The sequence below is a fragment of the Amblyomma americanum genome, chromosome 2 (assembly GCF_052857255.1).
Source record: "Amblyomma americanum isolate KBUSLIRL-KWMA chromosome 2, ASM5285725v1, whole genome shotgun sequence".
In the NCBI taxonomy this organism is placed as follows: Eukaryota; Metazoa; Arthropoda; class Arachnida; order Ixodida; family Ixodidae; genus Amblyomma; species Amblyomma americanum.
Window position 1 is genome coordinate 85,110,996 of NC_135498.1, and position 23,470 is coordinate 85,134,465.

Below are 23,470 nucleotides of genomic sequence, written 5' to 3' on the forward strand. Positions count from 1 at the left end.
TAACCGTCTCACTTATCTCGGTGGACACCGGAACCACGCTGTAAAGAAAATGATAAAGGAGCGAGTGAAAAAAGAACGCAAAAGAAAGCTGTCGTCTGGAGGTCTCCGGAGAAATTTCGAGAACAAGGCGATATTTACCGTGCACTGACATCACATAGTACACGGGCTCCTTTTGTGTTTCTCCTCCATTGAAACGCTGCCCCCGCGGTAGGGTTCGCACCGGGGTACTCCGGCGCGGTAGTCGAGGGCCTTAATCACTGATCCACGGCGGCGGGATTTATCTCCCACGTTTTGTTGTATTTAGTGTATTTCTTTACTTCCGCCTATGTTTCACGTTTTTCGCATTTAGTGTATTCATTTACTTGCGGCTGTGTTTCTTCACATTGCTGTTAAGGCTTAGATTGCGTTTCTTCTCTGCAAGCAGCAACATATTGCAAGCTACAGCGATTCAACCTGTCGGCATGAAAACGGCTAAAACAAGAACAGATGCGGGGCGTCCAAAAGAAAAGGAAGCGCCCAGGGCAAGTGCGTATCTATCTTTCTGCGCTTCAAGAAAGTCACCGGCGGAAGTGCTCTTCCTTGGCATCACCAGAACGGCGTGACCGTGGTGAAGCAGTTCCGGTATGCCAACAAAACACTTCATGCTTACACCTATTGTAAAATTCAAGGAAGAGTCCAATAAACAGGACCTTTTTTTCTCAACTACGTTCAGCAAGTATTCATTCTTTGGACAGCTTTCCGATTTGGTACCTTTTATTTCCTGGAGAGCGCTTCAAGAAGGGAAAATTTTTCCTGGGACGTATCTTTGAGGGACGTTTTCTCTAGTGACATCTTTTTTGGACACAGCCCACATTTTAGAACATTTCTCGTGCACAGTAGTTCAATGTGCGGGTCCTAAAGAAATGTTTATCCCAAATTTCGAACAACCAGGTTCAGTATAGATGCAGGTTTCATCGCTCTGGCCAGCGTATGGACTTCGTCAGCGCACCATGCAACAAGTCTTCATTTCCAGATAGAGCGTGCATACTCTCAGAATAGCAAAGGAAAAAGTGACGTCATCAAAATCCTCGTCTACGACGAAGAGCTCCGATGGGTGGGCAAAATGCACGCCTTACTGGAATTAACTGGTACCTGTCTGCGTTCCCGGAGGCGGTAGACAATAAAAGCGGAAGCATAGTGGCGACAGAAATATTGAGACAATTGCGACATGCAACGAAGGTCACGTCATGCAACGAAGGTCAACGAGTGGCCGGTCGAACAATAGCAGTTTCCGTACACAACACAAATAAAATATATAATGCTTACGTGCTGTTGGGATCGCTAACCCTATCGAATTTTTCTAGGCGTTGTTTACTTGAGACAATGACTTCTTGCCAAGTTTAGCTAAAGTCTCAGTTCTCATCGCACTGTCTAGCCTAGCTGGCATCTGCTTCCACTCTGCCTCTTTCAATAGACAAAAGCTCGTTCCATTTATAAAGAACTGGGAAAGGAAGCAGTGAATATTTGGAGAGTCTCAAAATGGGTTCAACGACGTTAGACTGACTAAAAGAGGAAGCGGACTCAGCTATCCTTAATCCCTCTCCTTTCTAGTTTCAAAGATCACCTCGAAACTAAAGGGCGAAATTTTTGGTGGTGGCAAGTCGTAGAGATAAGGGGACAATAGGTGTGGTGGTGGTGGATAAACTATTAATCCCCCCCCCCCCCCCCCCAGGACAACTCATAGTTCCAACTATCACCACCACACCCATTGTCCCCTTATCTCTCCGACTGGCAACCACCAACAAGTTCGCCCATGTGGCCCGAAGGTGAAGCCTATTGGAGGAGACTCGAAACACTCTCGCTACCAGCTACCCTTTACGACACACGTGAAGAGATGCAAACTGGAATGTGTCACTTGGGTTGTAGTAGCCGAGGGAGCTTTGCTGGTTTAGATGCACGCTGCCATCTTATTGTGACATTTCCGATCGTAGTCCTGCAGCTTCCATCATGGAGAAAGACCTGGACGGCCTTCTAGCTTTATCCAAGCAGAAAATAGAAGACATGCGGGATAGCCGACGGGACCCCGGTATTTGGAAACGTCTCATGTTGCGGCGTCTTCACCTAGAGTGGTTGTCTCTAAGATTCGGAGCCTGCGGCGGCAAAAGCAAGGCCGGGAAATCCGCAAGCTGCAAACCAACAAATAGAAGCTCAAAGGGTTTCAAACCAATGCGAAAGGAATCTAAAGGTATGTTATTGACTTTTGAGCGCTTGAATACTATCAAATAGTTCGGATAAGATAGCGTAGCCCAGAGACAGCAGATTATCATTTGTAACTTCCATGAGAATTGCGTTTATGTTTGAGATACTATTCTATTACCGCATGGTTTTAGAGTGAGTGCATTTCTTCCCGAACCAAGCTTCACCGGTATTTTCGAATTGTATAATAAGGAAGAGCAATTAAAACCCTCTTGTGCTGCTTGTAGATTGTTGCTTAGGTATTTGTTGTTTTCAAATGACTTCTCGTTGTGAGTACGAAACATGCAGTTTTACTAAGCTCTCTTCGCTTCGCATGCTTAAAATGCCACTTAAAATTGCATGCCCCGCTTCTCAATCATAAGGCCAGGACGACAAAGTAACAAACAGAGCGCTGATTAATTTAAAAATTTGTTGCATGTACAATGGTAATACAAAATAAGGTCTTCTGGGTAAATGACCTGGCAGACGAATGGTGTTTTGGGCTAGTCGTACGTAGTTTATCTTGAAAACGAAAAGATACGCTCATTGACGAAGGAGAAAGGCAGACATTACAAGCTCTGTCTCGTAGCTAAGCTTTATTATTAAAGGACGGATACAGGCGCTCTTTCCGCGTGCGCTGTATTTTTTTTGTTTCAAGATCATTCAGCCTTTTCGCTGACATTCCAGGGCCCCTCGCCCTCTGTTGCTAATTTAATCTTTTTTCAGCAAAAGGATTTTCATACGGTCTTTTACCAATTCCTGGCCCCTTCTAAATATGCTCATTTTGGAATGAACTCCTGTCACATAAGCAACCGCGCCGTTTTTTTTTTGTGTGATACCGGTTGCGTGGAATAACCGGAATTATCATGTGTTCAGACTGGTCCCATATTCGCTCTTCTGATCTTTTGTCGCCGTGTCTGTGGTTTGTGCGCTTCTTGTCCAAACTTTGATAAAGCGCTGTTCCACCCAAACCGCTTGCGCATGTAATTCTTGCCAGTATCCTCGTACGCAACTTAATCACAGCGAGTCGTGTTTGGCGCTCTTCTTGATTACTGTATTCGCAAAGCGGGCGTGACAAACGCTACATATTTGTGCGATGTAATCTGACTTCAGCAACCGCGCGGTATTCTTTGGCGTCGTTTGCTCGACATCCTAAATTTCCATTCATGCTCCATCTCTAGTTACTACGAGGCAAAGGAGGGACGCCTATAAAAATCAGGACTTCAGCCTTGTCTAATTTTTTCATAGTTCTAAACAACCAGACTTTTCCGTAGTTCAGTTACGCTGCAAAGAGCTCTGTGGTATTCACTACTCGCCCATTTATCTTGACAGCTGCACTCCGGGCCCCCGAGCCTTTCAAGGGAAAGCGGAGCCGCAGCGGCAACGAGGAGGCCGGACCCTCTGGTGTGGGGACCTGTACTGATGCCTCCGATCCTCGCCGACGGAGCCTGAACAACGATGGCGGGACAAGTCAAGACCTATCGGAGCTTCGTCCGGGAGAAAATGGAAGCTCCGTAGTCGTAGGCAGCATATCTGACGAAGCCTACATTGCAGCTATGCTGGCTCCAATTCCCGAATGGGAACTAGCCTTCCTGGAGGACTGAAAGTGAACCAGCACATCCGCGCATTCCATGCTCGAATTTCGACGCCTGACCGTAGCTGACTTTGGTTTTATCTATTTACAAGTACTACTGTCTGTTTTCTCAGAGATGTACTAGAGGTGAGGTGGCTAACACAGCATTTGACTACAACAATGCCAAATAATATGGGTACACTGTTGTTTGGTTTAGGGGGGGGGGGGGAGGGAGTATAACGTCCCAAAGCTACCCCGGCTATGAGGAACGCCGCAGTGAAGGGCTCTAAAAATTTCGACCACATGGGATTTCTTAACGTGCACTGACATCGCACAGTACACGAGCCTCTAAAATTTCGCCTGCATCGAAATTCGATAGCCGCGGCGGGGATCGAACCCGCGTCTTTCGGGTCAGCAGCCGAGCGCCATAACCTCTGCGCCACCTCGGCGGCACGTGCACTGTTCTATTTTGTATTGATCAATCATTAATGTGCACAAACTACCACCTAACGTTTTGTATTTTAATATGGTGCGTGTGATAAAACGAAAACCTATTCGAAATTTTTGAACTTAGCAGTCATTCTGAATAACGCAGATGCGCGTATCAATGTACTCTATGCTCGGCATTTTGCTGGTGAAGTCAGTTGTCGAACCCAAGCTTTTGTTTCGCTCAGTATTACTCAAGAGAGACGCAATGTCCTCAGAATGTGATGCTCTTTGTATGTTGCTCTTCATGCGAAATATATGTTTTTAAGAAAAGTGCTAAGGCTCATTCGTTTGAATTCTTTGCGAAAGAATAGAACTGACCTAGAGTCGTTTATAAAAACGCACGGGTACAGCAGCAGCAGAGCGGCCCCATAGCGGCCCTGCTATCTCCGTTGCGAGCGCACTACAAGAGTGCATCGTGTGACTCAAAAGAAACCCCCAACTCTCGCGCGGGCACGTAAAGCATATGACAACTTCCATGTGCTTCGTTCGCTTGCTTCAGCGCTGGCAATCTCTATGAAGGAGGGGTCCTGGTCTCCGCGTGTCATAACGCGCAACGTGCAGGGAGCACGGTACTTGCATCGAGACACCCAAAAAAATCTGCCAGTGCCAAGTGAAGTCGCATTTGGCGCTCTTAAGTCGCACTGTAGCGGCGAGATTGGGGCGCATAGTGTCACGCCAACACTCTCAAAAAAGAGATGCAGCCCTGCATTTCTCTTTTAGCTCGTTAGTGGTAAAGACTGCATGTCAAAGAGCAGCCGGTGTCGCCGTTAATCTGCGGCGTGGCCGTAAAAGACCGAATTAATAGAGTCATGACGTCATACACACAAGACCTCTCGCGGGTATTTCAAACACCTCAGTGCGGTCACACTCTTTGTTTTCATATTTAGATATGCTGCGCTGTTAGCACACGGAACCGGTACAGTAGAAGGCATAAATTGGTGCTAGCGTCCTTGAATCAATGAAAAACGTAATTATGAATAAAGGTGAGTTAGATGGGAATTGAACCCACTGCCCTTGCATTGCGAGATCTGAGCAGGCCAACCAGGGACCACAAATGCTCTTCGGATTAATTTGAAGACAGATGCACCTGGGAATGCGCTTTGGTCTTTGACTTGATGTCGTGTAATAAGCAAATACACTTATGCGTGCATATTTAAATGTGGCTAAATCATATAGTGCGTTGGTAATTTAAGCAGATTAACTGCATTTCTTAGATGGTTCACTGAAGCTGAACAATTTATCCCTGTGTATGCGTGATTAGGCGATCACTATTCGGGGAAAATATAGGGAGGTACAAACACGTCGCCTAGCCACCGAGTGTGGCGCCATGTAATGATGCGATACAGCATTTGACATTAGGTACCGTCTCTCTGGCGGAACGACTGCATTCATCGCGGAGCCCACCGAGGCACTGCTTTGCTCACCGTGGTTTGAACTTCTGAAAATGCCTCATAGCGGTACTCTGAAATTCAAGATCAGCCAAGGTCAAAACTCGACTTAGTCGATTTTGCTGTTATCTGGCTATGTGTCTGAGCAAAGGATATGTCACGTAATAAAGATGTGCTTCGACCACTGGATAAATATGCAGTTATCTCGACTAATTACTGAACCGAAAAAAATTGCGTTAATCAGTTAATTTTATTAAAAGAAAGCTTTGCGCACCTTCTACGCGAAAAATAGAGTAACCATAGCTGGACAACACGGCCTCAGAACACCGTATGCGGCTGGCTGACGTAATATCTGTGACTGCGCCGCCGCTGCTACAGATGTCTGAAGCTGCAGCTCAGTGCTGCCCGCTTTCAAACCTCGAAGCGAGGTGCAGTGTGCTGCCGAAGGCTGCCGCTCGTTAAGCAGCGCTGTATTAAAGAAAACTATAAACATTCGTCACATGGACGTTTTATTTTGTTTTCAGTGCATGAACGGAGTACACTGTGCGCCGGCGTAGCTAAGGATCTAAACTGAAGCGCTCGGGAGCAATTGCTACGGCGAGCAGTAGGGGTTTATTGAACAAAAAGGAAAGGAAACCGGTAGTCCGTCAGTCCGTCAGTTTTTATTTGCAGGAAAATCACATCATCCTGTGGGTGGCAAAAACTAAAGGCGTGGTTGCCTGACGAGGTCTCTGCCCCCGTAACAAAAGGAGCAACCTACAGCAGTAGAGCAGAGAGCTGGTACAAAAAAGAGAAGCTGCGTTACAGATAGTACACGCATACATACAACATATGACTGTACGTAAGCACTATGGACAGTTTTTTTTTTAAATCACATTGAAGATTCACTCAAATATCACAAAAACACGTAAAAAAAGCCAATAATTGAAAACAATATTTAAATTTATCATTCTTACTTAACAATCTCATCGGAAAACAAAATTGCTCGCAGTTCACGTTTGAACCTTTTTCTGGGTAGGCAGGAATCTAAAATAGAAGCAGAATTATTTAACATGTCTATTACTTCGTATTCCATATCTTCTTTTCCATAATTTGTTCTGACTTTTTTATTTCTGCGTTTGGAGTTACGAATATCATATTGAGCCAAAACACGTGTGTAAACACTTTGAAGTTCCTTTTATTTGTTTGCTGTCCCAGTATCCTTAAATAGACATTACTTGCAGGTAAAACACCAAATCTGGGAAAAAGTGTTTGCATCGACAACACTCTAATAGGGCCTTTGTGGTTCACAAAAATTCGGAGGACACGTTTTTGCAGCAGTTGTAGCCTATCATAGTTCCCTTTTGTCGTTGTTCCCCAGACCAGAATGTCATACAAAAGTTTAGAATAGAATAGAACAGGGAGTAATATAATGATTGCTTTAGCCACAGAGGTAGAAGAGAGGCTATTTTTCTAATACATCAAACAGACTTCGCGATTTCGGACCGAAGATAATTAACATGAGGGGTCCAAGACAATTCTTCATTAAACCCCACCCCAAGGAACTTTTGCACACTTACTCGTTCTAAGATATGTCCTCTGTACTGTAAGTTAATTATTTTTTATGCCTATTGATTCGCCTAAATATCATGTACTTCGTTTTATTGCATTTAACTGAAGTTCGTTGTGTGCAACCATGTGGATAAATCATTTAAACTCAGATTGGCCGATTGCTCAATGTCATACAGTGTTCTACCTGAAAAGAATAAAGTAGTGTCGTCTGCAAACAAGGTTATTGTGGGTGTTCTTTGTAGCTCCGTCATATCATTCACCTACAAAAGGAAAAGTAACGGGTATAATATCGAACCTTCCGGGACACCTAGTTTAATGCCAAGTTTTTTTGAACAAGTACAGTCTATTTTAACAAACTGACGCCGAAACGATAAGTAGCTCCTGATAAGGTCCAATGTGATGCCTCGAATCCCATTGCAATCTAATTTTGTAGCTAAGATTTCGTGTTCAACGGCATCAAAAGCTTTGCGTAGATCTAGAAATATTCCTATGGTGAAGAGTTGATTTTCAAAATTTCTGATTATTTGCTGCTTGACGGCAAGAAGAGCGTCCTGAGTTGTGTTATTATTCTGAAAACCATACTGCGAAGGTGATATTGTATGATACTTGGTTAGATATTTTGACAGCCGGTTATTGATAGACAATTCGTAAATCTTTGAAAACACCGGTAGCACTGAGATTTGTCGGTAATTCGTAATATCGTCAGTTCTACCTTCTTTGTGTATTTTAATAACTTTGGCCAGCTTCAGTTTATCCGGGAAGACTCCAGTAGAAAACGTGACATTAATGAGATAGGCTAGGACAGGGCTGTTAATTAATGACACTCGTTTTACAGGTTCAACTTTAATTTCATCATACCCACTTGCGTCATTATTTTTAGGTGTATTATAAGATTATTGATTTTTCTTTCAGTAACGGCTTCCAAAACGAATGAATTCACTCGACGAGAAGGCCAGTAGTTCCCACTTTGTTGAACATTCAGCTGAAGTACGGCTGCATTAATGATACTCGTTAATTTCATCTGCAAGCGTCCTGTCTACTATGGAGTCATTGATTACTATTTGGTCAGCCTTAATCGGTGATGGGGTTTCTTCCAGTGAGGTAATTTACCTGCCTCCAGATCATTGCTGGATCCGTTCTTATCCTGGCAAGCATTGTTTCATAATAATAAAGTTTGGCTTTCTTGATATCAGCGTTTAATTTATTGCGATATTTTTTTTAATTCTTTGAACAAGTTGCCGTCTTTGGGTATTATGAATTTGGGGAACATACTATTTTTCTTCGAAATGCGTTTCAGTGAGGCGGGGTCAATCCAGAGCTTTTTAATTTTCCGGATGCATTTTTTGTACCCCCTCAGCGGAAATGCATCATTGTTGCAACCAAGAAATACCAGAAGAAAAACCTCGTACGCAGAATTTGCATCCTGCGGTAGGTACACATTTGACCAGTCAGCCCGCTCAATTAAAAAATTAAAATAGCTTAAGGAGGAGTCATTCACCACCCTATATTTAAGCCTGCTGCGTTTATAGTTCGTGGTTAGCGTGTGTTGTGTGGAAAAGAATATGGGAAGATGGTCACTGATGTCGCATGATAATGCCCCTGCTTTATAATCTGAGGCATTCAGGTTTGAAACACATATATCAATAGAAGTAGAACTTTGTGACGTAATTCGGGTATGCATGGTAATAGCATTTTCGCACCCATACGAGGATAAGAGATTCATCAAGTCGCGCGCAGAAGAGTCGTCAGCCAACCATGTCGATGTTTACATCTCCCAAGAGAAAGAACTGCTTATTAGTATCAATACAATAGAATATTACATTTTTTAAATGCTGTAGGAAATGCCGCTAGTATCCAGACGGTGGTCTGTACAGGTCAGCAACTAAACGTGTAAGTTTCCACCCTTAGGCACTCTATATCCCTATTCATAAATGGGCACTCATCAACAACATGATATGCGTACTTTCGTTCTAGATAAATAATCAGGCCACCACCTCTACCAGTTCTGTCTAATCGTATTGGCATGTAATCAGTAAAAGTAGGGGAAGGCTCATCTTTGCTTAACCATGTTTCTGTGAACATGAATGCATCAAAATTAACTTGCAGGGATTTTAGCCAAATGTCCAACTCATCTTGTTTGTTCCTCACGCTACGGACATTCAAGTGCAATAAGGAAAAACATGGGTGTAAATGACGAAGATTTGATTTTAGTGTGGACGATTCAGTAATGAAAGAGGCTGAGTTGAGCATCATACTGATTAAATGAAAAGCCCGGACCAACACAATGACGTCTAAGATTGTTTTATGTGGGCGATATCATCTTTGTTTGCAATTGGAATGGCATCGGTCTGTTCATCTTTCCGTGCCAAAATTTTTCCCGAACTGAGCCAGACGTATTTCCATCCGGCCTTTTTCTTTAACGCCAGGGCAGCACCAAGAAGTTGCTTGTTCTATCGTGTTAAGTGCTCATTCACGTAAATGGTAGTGGTGCCTGTGCCCTCAAATCCCACATCTTCAGATGACAGCTTCTTTTTTTTTTTTTTGACTTGGCAAAGAACGTGTTGCGCTTGGTTCGCGATATGAACCGTACAATGATGTTCTTATCTTCTCCGCGGGCAGTGGGCACCCGATGGCAAATGTCGATATCAGTATCAGTTACCGATTCACCCACAAGTTCACCGATCTTTTTTATCACTGTGGTCGAGTCGAGCTGCTCTGGCACACCCCTAATTTCCAGGTTATTACTTCGCTGATATTGTTCGAGCTCGTTGACTTTCTTTTACAGTCTCTCGTTTTCTGCTTTGTGATGTTGATTCTGAGCTTTTAACGGTTTTATTTCTTCACGTAACGCCTTGATTTCGCCAGCAATCGCTTTAACTTCATCCCAGGTGTCGCTACAGAAGAGCAGACTATCTTTGATTTCCCTCATTTCAGCCCGCATTTCCCTGCGGAAGGCAGAAAACACTTGCGAGTTCCTTTTCTTCTTTCTTTGTCATAGTGTGCCCTCGTCAAAAACTAGTCAAAGCACAAAAATTATATATATATATTTTTCGCTTCTCCGGCAACAGTGCCACAAGTAAGGTAATTGCTATAACGTTTCAAGGTCGTTTGCTCTTACCTGTAACGATATACAGGATCACTTAGTCGCCCTGCTCGCTGCGTGCACTGCTGCCGGACTGAAGAGCGAAGCAGGGATTCTAGGCTTATGTATGCAGCCGGGCACGCTGCTCCGTCAGCGCAGGCAGAGATGAGGATGCGCCGTAGGGCTCACTGGCGTCACGGTGACCAAAGGGCACAGGCAGTCCGCGTAGTTGTTGGCCATCCGCTGCGTTGATCCAATGCCCCAGGAAACGTGTGGCTGTAACGATATACAGGATCACTTAGTCGCCCTGCTCGCGGCGTGCACTGCTGCCTCACTACATGGACTACTGCTGCCGGTTACATGGGATTCATTAATGGAGGTAAATAACACATGTTACAGAGGGATTTTCTAGGAGGAAAAATGATTATGAAAATTGGTTGTTGGGGAAAGCAAATGGCGCAGTATCTGTCTCACATCTTGGCGGACACCTGAACCACGCCGTAAGGGAAGGGATAACGGAGAGACTGAGAGAAGAAAGGAAGAAAGGTGTGGCGTAGTGGAGGTCTCCGGAAATTTCAACCAGGTGGAGATCTTTAACGTGCCCTGACATCACACCGCACACTGGCGGCTTTTGCGTTTCGGCTCTATCGAAACACGGCCGCACGGTCTAGTTCGATTCGGGAACTCCGGATCAGTAGACGAGCGCCTTAACCACTGTGCCACCGCGGAGGCTACGGTGGAAATAAAAGAAATAATTTTCCCGAATGAGTACTTTTGTCTAAAATTACCAGATGCGAAAAACGAATTTAGAATTTTGAACACCTGTCTCTTTGTTTCAAATAATTTTTTTTACTACTGGAAAAAAAATTTCGGATGGTGGAGGGGAAACTAGTCACCGCCTTAAGGGTCTGACGCGACAGCATAGAGGAGTAATTGCCTTATATGCAGACGGTCATCCTATGCTTTACATTCAAAGATCTCTTGGAGTCCTCATATCCCTCCTTAAGCACTGTTTCAGCTGTAAAGCGATGCGTCACAGCCCTGCGATGGCAGATGCTTCCAGCTGTCGGCCATGAGAAGCATTGCGATAACTTACTTTCTCAGTCCAATTAGCAAAAAAAAATGTGTGAGACAAAAGAACTCTTCTGTTAACAGGAACTACGATCTGAATGAAATCACAATCTAAAACACCAACTTGTCTACATGGCTAAAGTCGTACTATTGCAACAGGTTGTGACTATTTTCGCTCCTTTGATAGATGTCCCTGTATATGCTGTTTGCTGATTTAGTTTTCTGAACATTACGTACATTTATTCCAACTATCCTGCGAGCTAAGGATCCAGATGCTTTTAGCAATTGTGCTTGAGTTGATTTTGGTGTTGATAAAATAAAAAATTTAATGAAATGTGCGGCCGAGGTCACACTTCCCGAGCGACCAAGTATTTATTTATCTGCCGCCTGTGTAGTGGGCAGTTTGTTGACTATCCGGTGGCCAGGGTGTGATAACGCCCCAAGGTCACGTGGCCTAGGTGGCTCAGCTGTCTCCTAGGTTGCTTCCTCGGAAACCACATGTCAGAGCCATGCTCGTGGTTCATCGTTCACAACGCCTACGCCGGGTTTTCTGCAGAACTGGGCCTATAACGCTATCTCGTTAATAGCCATATTCACATTGTAAATCACGCGATCGGGAAATTCACAGAATATGACCAACCCACTAATGAGAAAAGTTCTAGCGGTCACTTAAGTCTACTTAGGTGCAGTAATGCGAAAGCATTTCTCTTCGCGTTCTTCATTGCCATGTGCGCCCTCTATCTCGTTTCGGTCATCTCGACTACGCGCGCGCCTGCCGAACCAGTGCCGTACATTGCGACGTGTGGTTTCAGTGGGTGCCGCATGATGTTGGTACGACAGCTGTATACCACGGACGAAATTTCCCTTAAACGCACATCTGTAATTTAGATGCTCGTAATCGCTCGTGTACGCCTCAGTACATAGCTCGAATATACGTTTCTGATACATCTGTGCTTCCTGTAGGCTTTCATTTATTCAGCTTGGGCCCCCGCAGCTGCTCAGGGGTTGTGGCACTCGGCCGCTTACCTGAAACAGGTGGGTTTGACCCCGGAAATATGTTGCGGAGTGATCCCCCCCCCCCACCCCCCCCCCTATGCTCCTTACCCTGGGCTCCTAGTCATCACCGTCACTGGTAGTGGTTAACAAAAAATGTCGTTTCAGTTAATGCGGATGGTCATCCAAAACATTTCTGGATAAAGTGATTTAATTTTGAGTTTTCGTCGCGTCACAAATGCAGGAACAACTAGCGAGAAGCGCTGCTCCTAACCCATCTCAGCAATCCGGCTACCAAGTGTTTTCCTGGGGAAAGATCGCATTGGGACTTCCCACAGAGTTTTCGCACAGCGTAAAGAAGAACGGTACAAACCGAAATGCAGGTTATGTCTAATAAATCAATTTCAGCATGCCTTTTATGCCACCCAAATGAGTACCAGCTCCTTGTACACAGCGCGCTGCACAAGACCTCACAGGTGAATTTCCGGGAAAATTTCGTGCTTATGCAGTAAATTCTCAGCGGTGTACTCTATCTTCAACCACTCCTTTAGCGAGCCCATAAAATATGTGCTAAAGAAGCAGAAGATGACGTAGAGGACGCTGGTGCTTCGCCTTTATGAGTGGAGCGCCATAACGTCCGCATTTTGTCAGCAGCAGAGCAGAAATTTGAAGAGATGCAGAATAGCCACCGAGACCTTGGAGTCCGCATACACTTTATGCTATCGCTCCTATATCGAAAGTGGTCGCTGCTACGGTACACAGAATCTGAAGGGGATGGAGTATGCAGCGCTGCGAATAGCATTAGTGCAACTGTCGAGGAGGGCAAATTCCCGCACCTCCAACCGAAATCCACCAATGAAGAGAGTCCCAACAAACTGAACATGATTAAAAAATGCGTTATTACCTTCTGACAAGTTTTTTTTTATTCATTGCAACCCATAAGTCCCCATTAAAGGGGTATTATTTGAGTTAGTGGAATTCAGGACACATAGTTGATTCAATGGATTGTTTGAATGATGATGGACGGGAGTGAAGTACGACTTCGTTGGGCAAGTCATTCCAGTCCTTTGCAGTGCGGTTAAAAAAATTTGACAGATGAGCAGTAGTCCGGGCAGGGGGAGGGTAAACGGCCTTCTGGTGGTTCGTGCGGCTTGACATGCTGAGGGCAGGGCTGATAATAAACTTCATCATGGGGCGATAGTAAAATTTATGAAAAAGGCATAGACTTGCAACCGTAGGGCGGTCTGCTAAGTTTGAAAGATGAGCATTTTGAGACATCTGTGCATTCTTCAGGCTGACATTTATTCAACTTGAGAATAATATACAGCAGTTCGTATAGGATAAAGTAGCGCAATGACAGCAGATTATGCTTTTCAGTTTTAATTAGAATTTAGATTGCGCCTACATGGGAAACAAATGTTGTAAGTAATGTTACGTTTCGCGTGGTTAGAGCTCGCCAGCTTCGACTTCATCGTGCGAGCAGGAGCGCTCTCGTTGCGGGGGCCGCCACCCAGCGCGAACGCGGAGTTTGCGTGAAACGTAGTGGCGAGAGAAGCAAAAAAAAATACGAAAAAAAAGAACGACTTGAGTATGTTTCCCGATACCGGTCCAGTTCAGGTCGCCAAACCAGTGAAGGCCATTGGGCAGGCGAAATAGTTTAGGTGGGCGAGCCTGGCTTCTTTGCAATCCCATAGGCTTGCCACGAAATATATGTGCAGACGAAGAGCCAAAATGTGCACTGTCTCAAAAGATAAACTGGTTGTGTCGGTATAGTGCCTGGTATCGTAAATACGGATTGTGCGGGCGATGTGCTCGATGGAGTCTAGCAAAAGGAGGAGACTGCAAGCCAACGGGGGAAAGTGCAGCATCCATCCGCTCATCCGCTGGTGTACTCGACATATGGCGGCGAGGTTGACGCGGCCTGCCACGGGGTTGGAACATGTGTATTAGCTGGATACGGTGTCGGAGACACAAAAACAAAGTCGCATGTTGTAGGGCTTGCCGCTTGCCACTGCTCTCACGGGCGGTCAGGCACTGATCGGTAGCAAGCAGAGACGGAGGCGGGGTAAGCGACTGATGAGTCTTGGCTGCAGTGACGAGAGTGAGGACGCAGTGCTATCCACAGCGTAGTCAATGCAGGCAGAGCAGGATTTGGGGACTGGAGGGTCACAGTTGTTCGTGAGAGAAGGCTCAGACGCCACCGGCTTAATCAAAACGGCAGTGGGGATAGATAGCGCAGAGACAAGCGCAGAAATGGCCGCAAGGATATATTACTGTTTTGCACACGATTTTTCCTTTCTTGGTAGGAAAGCTCTACTTCACGGCGAAAGGCAGGTCGTCACCGAAGCTTTCACCTCGAATAAATAATTGAGATAAATATTACCGCGATTGGGATTCGAAACACCTGCGGCGCGAACAGATCATATTCCCTCACCACTGCACGACACCACTATGCTTGTAACACCCTCTCTTGGGCGGCGCCGACAACCCGGCTAGCGCGCGCCACCCTGCGAAGAGAATTAAGACGGCACCTGGTCGTGGCTCGTGCAGCCACGGCTGGCAGTTCTGTTCTGGTGTCGGCTGGTAGCAGTGTTCTCGTTTCCTTCGCTCCTGAGACGTTAAGCCTACATTGGTGACCAAGGACGAGCAATGACCGATCCCGCAACATCCACGCAGCAGGATTCGCGTCCGCAGGACGTCTCGTCGCTGCAGTTTCGCCTTCCACCTTTCTGGCCCCAGAACCCGCAAGTTTGGTTCCACCAGGTAGAGGCGCAATTTTGCCTAGCCCGCATCACGTCGGAGACGACGTGCTACTACCATGTTGCCTCAAGCCTGCCTCCTGACGTTGCCGGTGAGCTCTCCGACGTTCTCTCCGCCCCCATGGGTGCTACACCATATCAGCCCCTGAAAACCAAGGTGCTGGAGAGATTTATGCCGTCGGACCGCACCCGCCTCCAGCAGCTCCTTACCGGGGAAGACCTTGGCGACCGGCGCCCCTCCCAGCTTCTGCGCCGCATGCAACAGCTTCTCGGGGAGCGCGACATCCCCAACCACTCAGCGTTGCTTCGAGAGATTTTCCTCCAACGCCTTCCCCAGCCCATCCGCCTCGTCCTTGCGGCGGCCGGTGACGTCACCCTCGACCGCCTGGCTGAGCTCGCAGATAACGTTCATGAGGCCACCTCCCCGTCCGTCACTGCTGTTTTGCCGCCAAGAGTCCCAGCGATTTCGCGCCTTGAGGCCCGTCTCGAGGAGCTTGCCGCCTCAGTCGCCGCACTCCGGAGCCGACCTCTGGAGACCCGTCCGTCTCGTCTTGATCATCGCGCTCTTTCGCGCTCACGTCAAGCTCGGAGTCCCAGCCCTACATCTCTCTGCTGGTACCACAGGCGTTTTCGCCACCGGGCCACGAAGTGTACACCGCCCTGTTCGTGGCCGGGAAACGCCCGCCGGGATCACTAACGGCGGCGTGTGGTTCCCCCAGTCATTCGAGCCGCCTGTTCATGGTCACTGAGAAGTTCTCCGGCACCCGGTTTCTGATGGACACGGGCGCGGAAATCAGCGTGGTTCCACCGACTAAGGCAGATCGTTCCAAACCATCAGAACTGTCGCTCTGTGCTGCCAACGCCTCGTCTATATCCATGTATGGGCTACGATCTCTCACCCTCGACTTCGGCCTACGCCGCACTTTTCGATTGGTCTTCGTCATCGCAGACGTGGTTCGCCCGATCATCGGCTCAGACTTCCTCTCCTACTTCGACTTAGACGTCAGCGTGCGGCATCGTCGCCTTACCGACAGTCTGACTCATCTCTCCATCTCGGGAGTCTCGTCCGACCTTGCTCCCATGGGCATTCGCACGCTGATACGTTCCTCTCAGTTCAAAAAAGTGTTGGCGGATTTCCCGGAGCTCACTAAGCCATACAACCTCACTCAGGCGCCTAAACATACTGTGACACACCACATCGTCACCCGGGGTCCACCCGCAGCTGCTCGACCGCGCCGCTTGTTTGGAGACCGTCTAGCTATCGCCAAACGTCAGTTTGACCACATGCTGGAGCTCGGTATTATACGCCCGTCGTTCAGCGCGTGGGCGTCTCCGCTGCATCTAGTGCCCAAGCGTAATCCCGGTGACTGGCGTCCCTGCGGCGACTATCGGGCGTTGAATGCCAAAATTGTCCACGACAGCTGTCCGCTGCCCCACATCCAGGACTTTACATCGCACCTCGCCGGCTGCGCCATTTTTAGCAAATTTGACCTGGTTAAGGCGTATCACCAAATTCCCATTGAACCCGAGGACATACCTAAGACCGCCATCACGACGCCCTTTGGTTTGTGTGAGTACGTCCGGATGCCTTTTGGACTACGCAATTCAGCTCAAACCTTCCAGCGGTTCATGGCTGAGGTCACGCGGGGCCTACCGAGTGTATTCGCGTAGCTTGACGATGTCCTCATCGCCAGCCCTACACCTCATGATAATGAGCAAGACCTACGTGCTTTGTTCAAGCGTCTACAGCACTACGGCCTGGTTGTGAATGCCTCCAAGTGTGTTTTCGGTGCCTACACTGTCAGTCGACCAAGATCTGTCGACATACCCAGACACCTTCCCAAGCCTTTCTACCCCCTGGCCGTCGTTTCGACCATGTTCATCTCGACATCGTGGGCCCTCTACCCATCTCTCGAGGCTACCGCTATATCTTGACCATGGTCGACCGCTTCACTCGCTGGCCGGAGGCAGTCCCCATTCCTGACATCACCGCAGAGACTGTATCGCGCGCCTTCATTTCTGCGTGGGTATCTCGAGTTGGTTGTCCTGGCACTGTGACAACCGACCGTGGACGCCAGTTTGAGTCCTCCCTGTTTGCTTCCCTTAATAATATTCTCGGCGCCAGGCATTGCCATACCACTGCATATCACCCGTGTGCTAACGGCATGGTGGAGCGCCTTCACCGCCAATTGAAGGCCGCCCTCGCTGCCCGCCTCAATTGCGCCTCCTGGGTCGACTCCTTGCCCCTTGTGCTGCTTGGTCTAAGGGCCGTCATCCGAGAAAACTTACAGAGCTCAGCTGCAGAGCTCGTGTATGGAAGTGCTTTGCGTCTTCCAGGCGACTTCTTTACATCCCAGCAGCTTCCAGCCCAGCCCCAAGAATTCCTCCAACGCCTGCTGGACTGCGTTAAAGACCTCCGGCCTACTCCCCCACGTCCGTCCCGCCACCATACTATTTTCGTACACCCCGACCTGGCCACTTCGACCCACGTTATTGTGCGCCGCGACGCTGTCCGAGCTCCACTCACACCGGCTTACGACGGACCTTTCCGCGTTCGCCGCACCCCGAAAACCGCCACCATCCTCCAAAACGGCCGCGAAGGGACCGTCAGTCTAGACCGCCTTAAACCGGCTTACATGGAGACCGCCCTGGAACGACTCCCAGCGCCGCCTGACCTAGTGCTCGAGTGCCATCGCCGGCTCTCCGTCCGTTTCGACTTCCAGTCTAGGCGGGGGGCCCTGTAGCACCCTCTCTTGGGCGGCGCCGACAAGCCGGCTAGCGCGCGCCACCCTGCGAAGAGAATAAAGACGGCACCTGGTCGTGGCTCGTGCAGCCACGGCTGGCAGTTCTGTTCTGGTGTCGGTTCGTAGCAGTGTTCTCGTTTCCTTCGCTCCTGAGGCGTTAAGCCTACGCGCTAATTCCGCAGCCGACCGCGCCTCGTTTTATACTTCAAAGCAATCTCGCACTGTGAATTGCCCATCGTCGCCTTCATTACTTCCATTTGCACCCGCTAACAAATCACATCTGCTTAACAGGAGTCCAATATCATCGCCAGACGCGTCGACGACTCAGGAAACCAAAACCATGAGCCAATCAGCCTGGACACACGTCTTCGAACGTCTACTCTACTTATCTACGTTAAAACCTCAGCATTTTTCTCGTCTAACTCCCAGATGTCGCCTATTCTTTGCCAACGCGCCATTCTCCGCGCCCTCTTACATTTGTCGCGCCGCTCCCCAACTCAGTTAGGTCCACGTACCAACTTTATACGCGTTGCTACAAAATATGATCAGCAGCCTCGTGTGTCACTCCTAGGAAAACGCAGGAGGCAGAAAAGATGAGGAAGGGACAGTCGTTTTTCTCATCTTGTCGTTCGAAGTAAATTTTGTTTTTTTTCGCACAGTTTCATTGTGCACCAAGACTGCCTGTCTTTACTTCTAATCGTACGCCTCTAGCGATCGAAAGATGACCGCCAGATCTGCGAGGGTTGCAATTGAAAAACAGGAATACAGGAAACAACAGGCAGGCCCCTCCGAACAGACAACTTCCGCAATGGTTTTCAATCATTTGCTTCTTACGCAGGAGGAATTAGGGTCGTTGAACGTGAAGCAGGTGTAGCGCCATCTTCAACCAACCAAATGCACGAAGCCGTATAAATGGAAACCGGCTCTTGGGAACCGCCCTCCGGTTTTCAGCTGAACTACCGAATTCAGGACCGCAACCTCTAATTGCTGCAGATTTGGGGGCTGAGAAAGACATTACAGGAATGCGTGCTTCTGTTTAAGGGCTGAAATCACATGAATGCTTCGTAACTTCTTGAGTAATATCATGTTTTCTTCTCAGAATTTTCAAATGAACATGCCTTTTTGAGCGCAGCTCTTATGCGGCCGATAGCGGGTTGAGATCAGTAGGCGACGTCGGTGCAACCTACCCAAACCATCAAGAAATAACTAAATGAATATTGACATTGCCGCGAGTGGGATTCGAACCCGCGAGGACCCGAACTGAACACCTTCGCTGGCCACTAAGTAAGTACTTCGGCTGCAATTTAGTTAAATATTGATACGACGTTGTGAAAATGGCGTGAAAAACAGACTAGCAGATTAACGTGAAACTGAAAGAAACTCGGTATTGGGCTGACTAGCGACCATAAATGAACTGAAGAATCCGGCGTCGGCGATAGGAATAAACGGGCTTGGCAGTCATCGAAGAAGAGGAACCTTCGAGATAAGGCGCTAATACCAACTGCTTCAAACCAGAATAATGTAGAAATAGTAGCAGGTAGCTGCCATTTTTCGAGACAACGATCATTTATCTCGTGTAACAGAGTGATACACCACGCACCGACGGTTCTGAACATGGACAAACAACTTCTCTATCAAAATAGCATCCGCCAGATGCTTCAGCGAAATATAAGGTCAAGAAAAGCACGGAAAAAGCAAAATAAATATTGAGAGCGCAAAAAATGAGAGCACAAAAATTAGAGTCCGCGGTGTCCAAATGGCCTCCACACTCATACCCGGTCCCCGGGATTGTACTCATTCAGGGCTGTGCTGTCAGATAGCACGCAGTGGCATAGCCAAAATATACAAACGTTGTTGCCCGGAAATAGCCAACCATGCATCAAGGCCGAGACAATTAGGAGCCAAAAAAATAGCCAACGCTGTTGTTACAACATTACCGCCTCATCAGCCATTGGAAAGTGATACAAATATTTTTTTATTTGCAATTTAAACTCCAAACTCAGATAAACCAAACAGACTCAGTGACACAGCAGAAAGTGAAGCATATCACATATGCGTCAGCTGATATCCTTCAATAACATCACTAATCGAACTTGACTGCGCTCTTCATTTTTTCCAAGATTATGCTTGGCTCAAAATTTCTGCAGCACCCATCATACCTCGTTGGTACAGCGTTGGTGGGGGCGCAGTCCCGCCAGGTGGCCAGAAATGCAGGACAACTGACGCTTCGCACCTTGCGGTCTCCCTCCTTTTTTCAGAGCATGTGTACGAACATGATGTGCAGAGTTTAGTATAAGTCTTCAAACCCAACCAGGCAGGCAAATCTGTCAGAATGTTTGGTTTTCAATGAGTAATTATGAACATGTAAATTGCAGATGCCGGACTTAAGCGAGTACCATGCGTTTCCGGGTTCCGAGCTTGGCGATCAGTCGTAGAGCCATCCAGTGGGCACCCACTGAACCCCCCCCCCCCTCCTTTCTATGTATGGCGCAGGCCCGGCAGATGGCGCGCGTATCTGGGCCTTCCCTGAATGCTGATGATGCATCTAAATCAGCGGGTGCTCGACCACGAGGGAGCGCTATCGCGTTTCACTCTTAAGGCGGAGCTCAAGCGTTTCTCAATTTTATAGTTGTCATGTATAGATGTAAAGAGAGCAAGCAAAACATAAAAAGATGCATCAACAGCTAAACGAACGTAGTGCTCTCACCGAAAAACAGCGCGCTAACACGGGACACGAGAAACGAGACACGCAAACACACAGCGCTGTGTGTGTGCGTGTCTCCTTTCTCGTGTCCCGTGTTAGCGCGCTGTTTTTCGGTAAGATCATGTACCAACAGGCCCGGCAAGTGTCCTTAATGAAGAACGTAGTGCACTTCTTGAAACATGTTTCTTTTACTATGCACAGAGATTTTCTGGGTGCATAAAGCCCAGAAATAGCCACAATGCCTAACCGTCTAAAAAGCAGCAAAAAAAAATTCTTCAGTAGCACAATTTGGCTACAAATAGCCCAATCTGGCAACACTACTTAAGGGGACGGCTGAAGATTTGGAATACAGAATAGCCGGCGGAATACGCAAGGTGGGCCCAAGGTGTGTGAAAAGATGACTCAACCTCATCTGCTGTGGCTGGGCCGAACTAGCACTGATCCTAACTACAGCCTGTATAACTCACCCTATAAGCGATTGCATATCAAATTTATGCCGAAAAGATGCCAGGGACCTCAGGGGGACTGACTCAAACCGGAAAACTCACTTCACCAGGCTATAGTGCCGGCCGTAACGAGAATGGTGCCTTATTAGAAAACGGTCCGTTGTCTGAGGCCCACTCCTTCTTTTCTTAATGGCTTGAGAGGGGTTCATTCTATAGTGCTTCGGTTTCCCAGATTATTCCTCATATTCACTGAAAGTTCGCTCTACTTTTTTGGTACGCGGAAGAAGGAATACTTTTGTGTCGCGGATGGCATTTATTCACCTTGAGGGGGCAATATAAGTTACCTCCTTTTTGTGGTACTTAAGCGCTTCCATCTATCGGCAGAAAAAGTTCAATAATGAGTTGTTTTGTATCTGGTGAGCAGTCTTAAAATCATCGAATATGTCTAAGCTAAATATCTTTAGACAAAAATTCCTGCTGCGGCTACGCATAAGACACACGAAGCAGAGTTGCAAAACAACAGATTACTATTTTCTGCCAATCTGACAAAAATAAAATTCCGTAACTCTGGCCAGCATACATAAAAAAAAGCGTCTACATCTATTTATTTCCCCGTGGCCGATCGGGCGCCATTAAAATAGCTGTGCGATTGCCTTTGAAGCTCCAGAATGATTGTGCCGCTCCCTTTTCAAGAGAGTTTTCTTAACCCACCTTCGAAGGTAGCGGAAATCTCCTCGACCTCACCGGTTTGCAACATGAGCAAGCCCTTTCCATTGTTAAGAGCACAAAAAGACTGTTGTGATAAAGGAAGTGGTCTCAAAAATGAGGTCAAAAATTCCTACACTTCCTTGAACATAGGATGGGTCAGCTGTCCCCAATACCTTTGGCATCTGGTTCCAGGGATCACTGGGAAAATGCACACAATTGTCTTCTTATCTCCCTGATCTGCCATAGACCCCCATGTTCTCCTTTCTGCACTGAAGGTAGAGCCTATTGGCGGTACAGCAATTTACTCTTGTGAAGCTGTGAATTTGGGCGTGTTCGTTTTCCACGAAAAAATCCACTCTTATCAGCAGCGACCCTTTCAAATTCATGTGAAAATCTCCAAGACTTGTGTCAGTTGAAGTGTTGAAACCGAGAGAGCAGCGTAGCACTTGCTAAAGGTTGTGTTCGTTTCGGTATTTTCCACATCATTTCTCTGCCTTATATTATGGAGATGAACGTGAAGCGCATTTTGGACGAAGCCAGGGAGAAAATGTTCGATATTCACATGAGCCGCAGAGACCACGGCCTCCAGAAACACCTGATGCTATCTCGCCTCCTTCAAGAGTGGTCGTGGATCAACACTAGCGATTCAGAAGAGGAAGGAGATGGCAAAGAAAAGGGCGGTCGAAAAGGCACTCACAAGAAATACGGAAAACGCATCAGGTCCAACAAGAAACGCAAGATTGCCAATGGACTGCGAGAGGAATTTAAATGTAAGTAATAAACTTATAAGCTCTTGATTGCCGTTGACTACTTCAGGCATAACACCGTAGCCCAAGAACCCAAATATCTTATTTCTAGTATTTATTAAGATTTTGGTCGGGATGTGTTCAGAGACTGATGTGTAAAGTAACACTGTGTTGATGCTTATTAATATGCTGAGTGCATGGATCACGAAACACTTGCATAGGGGCAACAATATTTTCATTTTATTTCAACATTAGCATTAAAGAACCTGTTTTGTTTGTCGCAGATCGTTTTTCGGGAAATTAATATATTGTGCTGCGTTCTCTGTGTGCATACATGGCTTGCAGTTCAGCTCAGTTGTTGCTATGCTCTGTGCTTGTTAAGATTTTTAATGCTGCCGTCCGACTCTGGCAGCGCTACATTGCGTGGAGGTGTTTTCGGATGCAGGGAACTAAAGACGCAGTATTATACAGAGTGCAAATTTTCTAAAACTTTGTTTCAAACAAAGAGTTTGTTGCTAACACAATTTCGTCGGTGACATGCCGCAGTAGCTTACCTGTGTTTGTTTATCCTTGCTGAGTTTGGCCGCTCCCGCTGACTTGCCCGTCGGGTTCTCTAAATATGTTAATTTTGAACTAACTCTAGTCACAAATTCCACATGTAATTTCTATTTTTGCCGTATAACTCAGCTTGGCTTCATACAAATGTTCATGCGCCAACTTATCAGTTCTTATAATCTCCCGTTCCCACGTCTGTAACGTGTGCGCTTCAGTTCTAAGCGATCGGCGCTTGACAGTTGTGCCTATGGCGGAACCACTTGCCACAGGTGGAACCCTGCGCTTCTACCAGCTAAACTGAACAGAGTGGTTCGTGTTGAGGACGCCTTCTGCGGATACCGTATTTGCAACGCAGCAAGCTGAAACGTCTTTATTTTCACTATAACATCACTTCTTCAAACCCTTGACAATCAGTGGTATCGTCAGCAGAACTCCCTGCCAATATGT